Source organism: Marmota monax, unplaced genomic scaffold (assembly GCF_021218885.2).
Source record: "Marmota monax isolate L192 unplaced genomic scaffold, Marmota_monax_Labrador192_F-V1.1 WCK01_AAM20220418_F8-fsc00874, whole genome shotgun sequence".
Classification (NCBI taxonomy): Eukaryota; Metazoa; Chordata; class Mammalia; order Rodentia; family Sciuridae; genus Marmota; species Marmota monax.
The window spans coordinates 119,312-129,601 of NW_026692206.1; the positions used below are offsets into that span (position 1 = coordinate 119,312).

The 10,290-nt window shown below is 32.5% G+C and overlaps 1 pseudogene; it reads left to right on the plus strand.

Annotated features, from left to right (window-relative positions):
• Positions 1 to 9,097: 9,097 nt before the first annotated feature.
• Positions 9,098 to 9,612, plus strand: LOC124085318 (PEST proteolytic signal-containing nuclear protein-like; annotated as a pseudogene).
• The last annotated feature ends 678 nt before the right edge of the window (positions 9,613 to 10,290 follow it).

The window sequence follows — 10,290 nt, forward strand, 5'->3', positions numbered from 1 at the left end:
CTTTATGTCTATGTTAATGTCTGCACTTGCTATAACTTTCCCTTAGTCCCAAAACACATTTCAAGATTTGCTAACTAGAAAACTCACACCAATACACTTTTTTGGTTGTTTATTTTAAATTATGAAAATTCTTTCATCTGTCATAAATCTTAGAGGAGACAAAAATTGAACAAACATCTTTTAAATAGGAAAAAAATTACTATGTTCAAAATACAACTTCATAGAAGAATATTTTTAAATTAACCTTAATTCATCTTACATATGCAATTTCATTTTACTGCGAGTGATGTCAACAATTTATACAAAACAATGGATTTAGATCATGTATATCAAAATATATTGGCTCAAAATAGTTTTTCACTATTTCTTTATGGTACTATATGTTTTTATTTTTCTAAAAACCAATCATCATAAAATAACAAGAGTAAAATTAGCATCATCTATAGTCACACTACTTTTTAAATCATCTGCCTTAAAAATCTTGAGATTCAAGCCCTAACCATATAGTTTTAATGAGAAAAACCATAAAACTATGTTAAAAAAAAAAAAAAAACCTACTTTTTTTCCACTCCTGGTTTCCCAGGATCATAAAACTCAAGACTGTCCTTCCCAAATTTATCTTGTCTCACTTGCTTCTTAACTGCTGGGTTATAAATACCTTTGTCTTCTATTAAAGACACATATTTTCTTCTGAAGACTCATTCCTGTAAGAACTATGTTCCAAATTCTGTGCCCACAATGCAATCACAATTCAAAATTTGATTTCTAAAAACCAGTTCTTAAGTGTGAAAAAAGATCTATAACAACTCTGCTAACATTAGTTTTTCTTTAAAACATTAGTTAAATTTTATCTAGCATTAATTCTAGTTGGAAGGTGCATATACCCAGAGTATCGACAAGGGTCAGACTTTATTTTCTACCATTGAACCTGCTATGCAAAAAAAGTATTCAATTCATGTGATGCAAACCTCCTTGCTAATATGCATATTGAAATTCTAACACATGGGATTTCAATACCTATTTACACTATACATATGTTTGGTCTCTACTTTTTCAAAAAATGGTAAATGTAGCTGAAATATTTAAAAGCCAACAACTACAAAAATGGTTATAAGCTTGCCTTGTATTAGAACCTCTTTTGTCTGTCAATCAACAATAAAGTATTATTCTACTATCACAAAAGGAAAACCTTTGGAGGCAGTAGAGGACTATGGGTTGTGCAAATGTGCAGTTGCTAAGAAGCAAATATGCCTCTCTTCTAGTCAAATAGCCCAGCTCAGCAATGCCGCTGGCTTGGGGCAAGAAGCAAATTCCACCAGCCACAAACTTAGAAACAGTCTTGAATTATTTGTTGCTGACCGCTGGCTGAACCCTTCCTGATGAGCACCATCACCATTAGCCACTACTCAGTGTATTCCATCAACCAATGGCAATAGCAGCATGCTACAGCTCAGGCTACAAGAAATTGATCAAACAGGGTAATGAGACTATTTCTTCACGGAGGTTATTTTAAATGAATATAAATATTTTCTTTCTACATAATTTGCCACAGAAAGGTCACTGAACTCTCTGTGATTCCAAAGAAAAATGCTCTACTGTCCCCTTTACATATTTGAGTTAAGATAAAGCCAACAAACAATTCAGGGCATTTTTTGATATTAGGGGCAAATTCTAATGAGATGGCATTTAAGACAACAGATTAGCTGTGATATTTAAGCTTCACCTTAGGTTATATCTAAAAACTGATCATATGATGCTACTCTATAAATATGAAACTAATCATGATTTGCCAATTAAAAACATTTGTAACAGTGCATTTTTGCTTAAAGAAAGCACAATTAATCTCTAATGTAGGTGATTGTGAGAAATGAATCATATGTATGCCTTCTTAGTTCAAGTTATTAAAATTTGATACAATTGTTGTGAATTATTTAGTGAAGAATTCATTTTTCTATAGCCCACCTCCTCCTGCTAGACAGTGGAATAAAATGCATGCTAACTATTTCAATTAGCACATGAATCATCTCACTGACATCTGATTTAGCTCTTCTTACAGTGACATTTATTGCTCATTTCCTTTACATACTTAAAACCTAAAAATTATAAACAACTGGATTTTAACATCACATCATAACCAAATGACAGTAATTTAACTGTATATTTTATCTAACATTCTGAAAATACTCTGAAAAGTCCAGTTTATGGTTAGTGGGCTTCTAATAGAGTAATATTAAAATACTACTTCTAATACAGTAGTACTAAAATAATCCCAGCTAAATCTCTGTTTAAGAACTTCAAATATCATTATGCCAGCCACAAAAAGAATTCAAAATAAATATTTTTAACATATCAGTATCCTGTATTTATTATAAACTAACAGATAACATAGAATCTAATTGAGATGTTAAAATCAGGAGAAAACACTTTCATATATGTGAATGAATGCCTCTAAAAACTTTCTTAAAGATATGTCTATCTTGTTCCACTAAATAAAAATGCAATCAAATACAAAAAAAATAAATATTTTTCAAAGTGATCTGCTTTCTATGCAGATTCTTTAAGAGCTTAAGAAATTATTTTTGTTTATGATCTTTTCTTAGAAACAAATGAGCAAATAAATTTTTGCCTTCATCAAAAACGTCTAGTTTACAATGTAAGATGGAAAAACTACTTAAGTTTGTAGAAATATATGTTTGGAAATTCTTTTTAATGACTAAAACTCAGATGAACTTTTCACAATTCTACTTTTAAACTGTTTATGATTGTTATTAGACATGACAGTAAAATCACCTCATCTACAAAATACAAGATTCACACAGGCAGCCATCTTTAAACATGGATAAAATACTGCTGGATGTTAGAAGGTTATCTGGCCATTGATAGAGATTTATAAATTTGCCACAATTGGGACATGATGTCACTCATAACAGGATTTTAAATGAACATTTGAATGATTTTGTAAAAGGTATACAGGATTAAAATGAGACAGAAAACCTTCATGATTAACTTAAATTAATCTCTCTTGAAAAGGAGAACTCAATAGAAAACAATACAGGGAAAAGAAGCTCCAGGCTGACATACGACTTGTTTGGGTACATTCTATTTTTTGTTTGTTTTCACAATAAAATCATGCCATGCTCTCAGAAATAGCACAGGAAGATTCTCTAAATAATAATCAATAATTACTTGAAAGAAAATTAGGATCAAATAGCAAGAACATCCTATAAGCTGTCTAACAATATGACAAATTTAGTAGCAACCACAAAGAACCAATATAACTTCTGGTGCCAAGGAGCCAGATGGTACTGCTGGAAAAAATTAAGTCTACAGATTGGCAGCTCAACCCTGTGATTATTGCCCAAGGGAGGACAAAGTGGAAGAAGAGTGGGAGGTTCAGTATGATGAGGATAAATCAATTACCACCAACTCAGTACATCCTTCCTATGATACCCTAATAACAAATTCTAAATACCATGCCAGAGAATTTTTCACTGTTTAAATAGTCCCAACATTAGTTGGCAATGATAAAATAATGTGTAGTAAAAAGTAAAATATAATCTCAGTTTTTCGTCATAGACCTGGCAAAGTACATTGAAAATTGATTCAACTGCATATGATTTACATGCAATAAATACTAAAGCATTTTTGTGTAACTGTTGTGGAGGGGGAAAATGAATGTATCTTTTTTTTTTCTGTTTTTCCTTTTGCTTTGTAGTCAATAACAGCATCTGTTAAAACTGTATATTTTCCAAAAGGAAATTTATGACCAGATAATGGTTGCATATGATGGTTTCATAATTAAATAACTGACTTGCATACTTTATAAAAAATTCTTTGTTCATGTTTTTGTTCAGAAAAAAAAAAACATTTTTCATTTTGTGCCATCTAAGGAATGTTTAGGAAACAGCAACATCTCAAGACATGTTCAAAGTCAAATCATATGGTAAAGATAGCATACATGGTTAATTTGCACAATTGTGAGAAATTCAGTATCTGCGTTAGTCATGCTTTAAAAATGTAAGACGGCTATGCACTTAGCAGTAATCGCCAAAGCTTATGCTGAGGAAAATTATTTTTCTTTTATTACCACCTTCCTTTCTTTGGCATATTATCACTTATGATATACTTTCTTTGGCATATTATCACTTATAAAAACAGCTGTTCTGCATTATTCTAGCTTTAGTAGGTCAGACACTAGAATAAAAAAATTTAAATATAAAGATATTAAGGAAAAATTTGTATTGTTGATTTTTAAATCCTAAGAATATATAATTTTACAATGTAAATGTGTACAGATGCACTTAATATATTAGCAATTACATTGATGGATGGCCTTTGGAGTTTGTCTAAAACACCAATTAGTGACATATCAATTAGATTTCATTAACAAATATACTTGATATGGCAAAAAAGTTTACTGCTGAATTAGTTTTTAAGTATAAGACCAAGGACTGAATTTATAAAGCTTCTAGAAATTTTATTAGTCAAATCTCAGGTACACAGCAATTTGATAACGTTAACTGAAACCTTTCTGCTATATTTTCTAGCATGTTACAGAGTATAGGGAACACCCTGCTAACCTGAGTTGCTGAAGCTGTATCTAAATCTCTATTGTGAGCACTGACAGCCACATAGATAGAAAAATTAATCTAAGAAGATGTACTTTACCCAAACCACACCTAAGTCATCTTTCCTTATCTAACAAAAATTGTGTATGTGTTCAAATAGCTTGACTGAAAGCTTATAAAACGCAAAATTAACATCAGTGTTTGAACTCCTTAGGACACATTCCTCCACCATAATTTTGCACTAAATAGCTGTTCAACCTTCATATTTCTGTACTAAATCACAAGCTAACAATGCTTTTATCATCTCAGAGGAATATAATTAATTTACAGAAGTATCATACAGGTCCATAGGTTTCTAACCATAAAAATACATTAAAATATATTTTAAAGATATATTTTAAAATAAAAATCAGATAAAATAAAAAGAGTAGAGGATTTAAATAATGTCAATAGAGAAGAAATAGTTTGTGACAATAAGACACCCTATTAATAAAGTTTAAGATTAGCAAAACAAAGCAAGAAAAGATATATCAGGGAACAATTTTAAAATAAAGCATCTATTACTATATAAAACCCAAATATTGTCCATGTAAAGAAAAATGCTTATCTCTCATTCATTTTTACCATACAAAGGAAAACTTTGAAGACATCAGTATTAGACAACCAAAAAATGCAGCCATTCTGAATTTCAGGATAATTCACATTTTTATCTCATTATCACTTTTCTAACAAATTATCCAGTTAATGGCTCTCAAGTTCACTTTGATAAAATTCACTTGTTATTATTTTATTACTTTCCTATCGTCTGACAGAAACAGGAAGATAAATACAACTCATCCAAATAAAAAGATCACTGAAATTTAACATAGGCCATGACACATATGAATCACCACATGAAAGTTAGGTTACAGTAAAAAACTGAATATTCAATTACAAAAAAGAATCCTAGTGTTATCAACTCATCTTTTAGCTACTTACAGTATACAGTGTAATATGTAAGTAGCTATGATATGATTAAATGCAATATTGTTCAACATAACTTAAATTACCTATGTTCAAATATCTTGTGACATCATAATAGGCAAGAGTTAATATTGGGTATATCCTACGTGCCAGGACCTTCCTTATCTTTACTACAATCTTATGAGATATTATACTTGTTCCTATTTTTATAAATTAAGAAACTAAGGCTTAGAGAGAAAATAATTTTTCCAAAGTCACAATGTCAAACCAGGATTAAACCAAGGTATTTATGATATAGTTATCTATGCACTTAACCACAACTGTACAAGTTACCCTTGAGCTGATGAAATATAAATTTTATCTTCTTTAAAGTCCTTACATGCAGATACTAGAATTATATTTGGTTTCCCTTGAATACCGCTTATTATTATTTAAGCTGCTAGGACAAGGCATAGTAACATAACATGATGCCTGAATTACAAAGAAGAAAATAATTAGACAATAAAAAACAATGAGAAAGGAAAAGGCTGATCATACCGGCATTCAAATGAATGCCAAAGAAACTACCAAGATAAAGTGTATCCTGTGGCTATATAATCATACTAAGTGAAAGTAATTAATGGCTTCTACAATTCTGTAACTTTGGATCATATGTTTAGAAACAAAAGTGACAATTCTCCTGATTTACCTGTGAGGAAAGTTGGGGCAGATGTCTCCACTCTGAACATCCTAATCCATCTCCTTCTACATTCTCTGGCAAGTCTTATCTTTTTCATGACATTCAACATGTTTAGGCAAATAAATCAGTGATTCTCCATATCTCTATTCCATATCTCAGGCTCCCTCTCAAACAGCTTTGACTAATTTTCTCAACACTCCTTCAAGTTCAACAGCCTTGATCTTTCTTATCCACTTTCCCATTTTCTTTAAAGATGCTATCACTTCCTTGAGAAAAGAATCTAAGAATCAGGATTCAGCCCAGACACAATCTACCATTGGTTTTCCTCCATTTTTCCTCTAGGTACTTACTCTCCCTTGTCTCTACCCACAGAATAGCCAATCATTATATATTACATGTAACTATAATAGCCAAGAGCTAATACTGGTCATGTCCTATGTGCCAGGACTTATCCTTGATCAATGAATTTCCCCCTGAGGCCTTCTCAAGCCTGTACTCACCAGATGTACACTAAGTCCTATCTTTTCTCTTTCTTCTCTACTTCCAGCTCCTCTTCCATGACAAACCCTTCTCTCTGCCTTCTTAATCTGATAAATATTTTCTTGTATGCCCTACATTCCTTATATAAGATGGTTACTTTACCCATTATCTCTTTTGTTAAGTAGGACAACTGATGAGCCAAAGTAGTAAATTTAAGAGACTTAGTCCTCAACAATCCATTTGTCTTTTTGTTAGGATAGAACTAGAATTATTTTCTGCTGAAAATTTAGCCTGCCTCTAATCCAAATCTTTTAGCCCATTTTCACATACGGGTTTTTTTGGTCTTAAATGTAGGCACAAATATTTGCCAAGCCTCTCATCTTAGGAGAATATCAACCGTACTTCCAATTCTGCTGGCTAAACACATGTATGACCTAGTAGGTACTAACACAAAAGTACACTCCAAGCAGTAGTCAGGGAATATATCCTAAATTTCTCTGCTTTCAAGTATTAGTACAAAAAATAAAATATTTGAACATAGCTAAAGTACACATACCTTGGTTATTTTTCTAATTCAGTGACCAAAAGAGTAGAAGAAGATGAGGACTGGGAGGTAACAGAGTAGTATGGAATACAAATTGGAAAGAGATGGTGATCTAAAGAGAAAGACAAATACAATGCAAACTCAGTATTGCCAGTTCATTCAATTCCCTCCACCAAAAAAAGAAAAAAAGCAAGATTCTGAATTTTTCTTGGTTGGCACAAATTTCTAAAACACAAATACTAATTTAACCAAAATATATCATCTATAGGCCAAATTTGAAACTTGGCCTACCAGTTTGAGACCTCTGCTCTAGATATTTCATATGCTGTCTTAATTTTAAACCAAACTATTAGAGAATTGTGTATGTAGGCCAGAGGTTGGCAAATCCTTACAGCAAAGGGTCAGATAGAAAATACTCTAGAGATTTTGTGGGACACAGGATCTCTGTCACAACTAGAGTCAAACTTCATGTATTAACCACAGGGATACCTTCTGAGAATTATATTGTTAAGCAATTTCATTGTTGTGCAAATATGATAGGTATCCTTACACCAACTAAGACATTTATATCATTAGGCCCTATCTTATACATAGTCTATCATTTACAAAACCTCTCTATGTGCCGCATGACTATACTTAGTGCTGCTGCTGTAAAATGAAAGCAGTCATTAACTCTAAACAAGTGGATGTGGTTGTGTTTCATTCCAAACATTACTATAAAAATAGCAGCAGGCCAGATTTGCTCCAAAAATCATAGATGGCCAACTCCTGATCTAGACTGTTATTTTGCCCCACATAAATTGATGTGTCCTAAACTGTGTTTTGGTGTACACTATATAACTACATTAACAAATTTTTTTAAGAAAAAACTCCAAAGCAATATTGAATATACTTTTTAAGAGTTTATTTACTATGAAATCTCCAAGACATCCTTTTCTTAGTCTCCTTGAAAGAAATTTCACTGGATCCCAGTATTAGTTGTATATCTCTTGAGTATCTGATTTACTTTTATATCAAGAATGCTATAAAGGCTGGGGTTATAGCTCAGTGGTAGAACAGTTCCCTCACATGTATGAGGCACTGGGTTCGATCCTCAGCACCACATAAAAAATAAAAAAATAAAGATATTGTGTCCATGTACAACTTAAAAAATATTTTTAAAAAAGAATGCTATAAATCCTTTACCTGCTCATTTTCTCCCTCTTTGCATTGGCTGATAAAAATATGTATGTTCCCCAGCAAAAGCTAGAGTACTCATTACATTCATTTGAGATACAAATATTAATTCTAGCTTCACTCTAGTTTTTTATCTATCCTCATTCTCTCTGCCCTTGTGTTCCTAACTCATTTCTTAACTTTGGTATAATATATGTATCTTTGTGAACTGCTTTGATTGTTTTTTTAATTTTTTTTAGTTGTAGATGGACCCAATATCTTTATTTTTTTTATTTATTCATTTCTATGTGGTGCTGAAGATCGAACCCTGGGGCTCATGCATGCGAGGCAAGCACTCTACCACTGAGCTACAACCCCAGCCCCTTGACTGATTTTTATAAAACCATACAAATTCAAAAAATAATAATAATAAACAAGTCTGTTCAGGACAAGTTAAATTCAAATAATCTAAAAGTCTAACTTTTATTTATCTCTAATCTATACATTTTGTGCTTTTTTATATCAGTGCCAAAAAGTAAAAGTGATGGGTGTGTTTTAATCAATTTAATCTTTTCCACTCATACACTTGCTAAGAAGAGCAAGAAATGGATAGCCAAGTAGCAAACAATTTAAATAAGGAAAAGAAAAACTTTGACTCACTTGAAAAACAGACCTTAAGAAAGGTTCAAGATAGCCACCTCAGGGACAATGGTGAATGATACGGCAGGAAAAGAGAAGCCTACAGAGCCACAGTGGGCTGGGGCCACCAAAAGACTTGAAGAAGCTAAGACTGTTTGTTCCAGTAATGAAGGGGAAAGTGCCAGATGCAGCTCTGAGAAGTGATCGGCTGAAGAAACAGCAGCAGACCTCCCAAGAAAGCCTACAGAGATCTCCAAGTTTGGATTTGCCACAAGTAGTCATATAACAAAGAAAGCATCAGTCATATCTATCAAACTTTGATTGGGTAAGCCTAAGGAAACTTTCCCAACTCTTGCTCCAAAACCCTCTCAGTAGCAGCAGCTTTCAATGAAGGTAAAGATAGTGAAGTAGAGGAAATACCTCCAGAAGCAAAGAGGAGGATGAAGAATACTCTAAGTAACATACCAAGATCAAACAGACCAACCTCCTTCAATAAGGGAAAGCAAAGGTTTCCTGATAAAAAGAAGGAATAGAAGTATGATATCAAATCTCATCTTGGAAATAACCATGACCAAGACAATTAAATGGTATGTTTTGAAGTTGGGGTGTGGGGTGGGTCTAAAAAGGAATAGTTTCCCTTCCTAAAAACATGATATAAAACTATATTTGGAACTGTTTTTGTTTATTTTGTTTTGTTTTTTACATTTTCTTTTCTTTTTTAAGATTAAAGTGGTACACTAATAAATTAGAATTTAAAACTAAAAAAAAAAAAAAAAAAAAAACATAGGCCAGGGATGTGACTCACAGGTAGAGGACCTACTTCATGTGCTGGAGGCCCTGAGTTGAATTCTCAGCACTGCAAAAAAATAAATAAGTAAAATTAACCAGTCTAGAGAGTTACCTCTAACTTTTTTTCCCTCCAGCTCTTCTCTCTACAAATCAATTCAAATTTTAACATGCTAAATAATGGTTTCAACTCACTGCTTTAAAGTAATTACTCTCATCTAATGAAATACCCACTGCTGACCATATACCTAAGACTACTATCTATCTCAGTCATTCCTTTTTCCCTTCTCTTTTTACAGGCTTTACGGCATATAAGTTTAGTCATACTTTCATTTAGCCTAGTGTGTAGTGGACATCTGTATTTGCCTGCTCTGAACTGCTTCCTCTCAGAATTTTGGAGGATGGCACCACCAACAAGCTGCATGTGGTTCAGCAGCAGCAGCTTTTGCTAACCACCCACTACACATTCCTTTTTG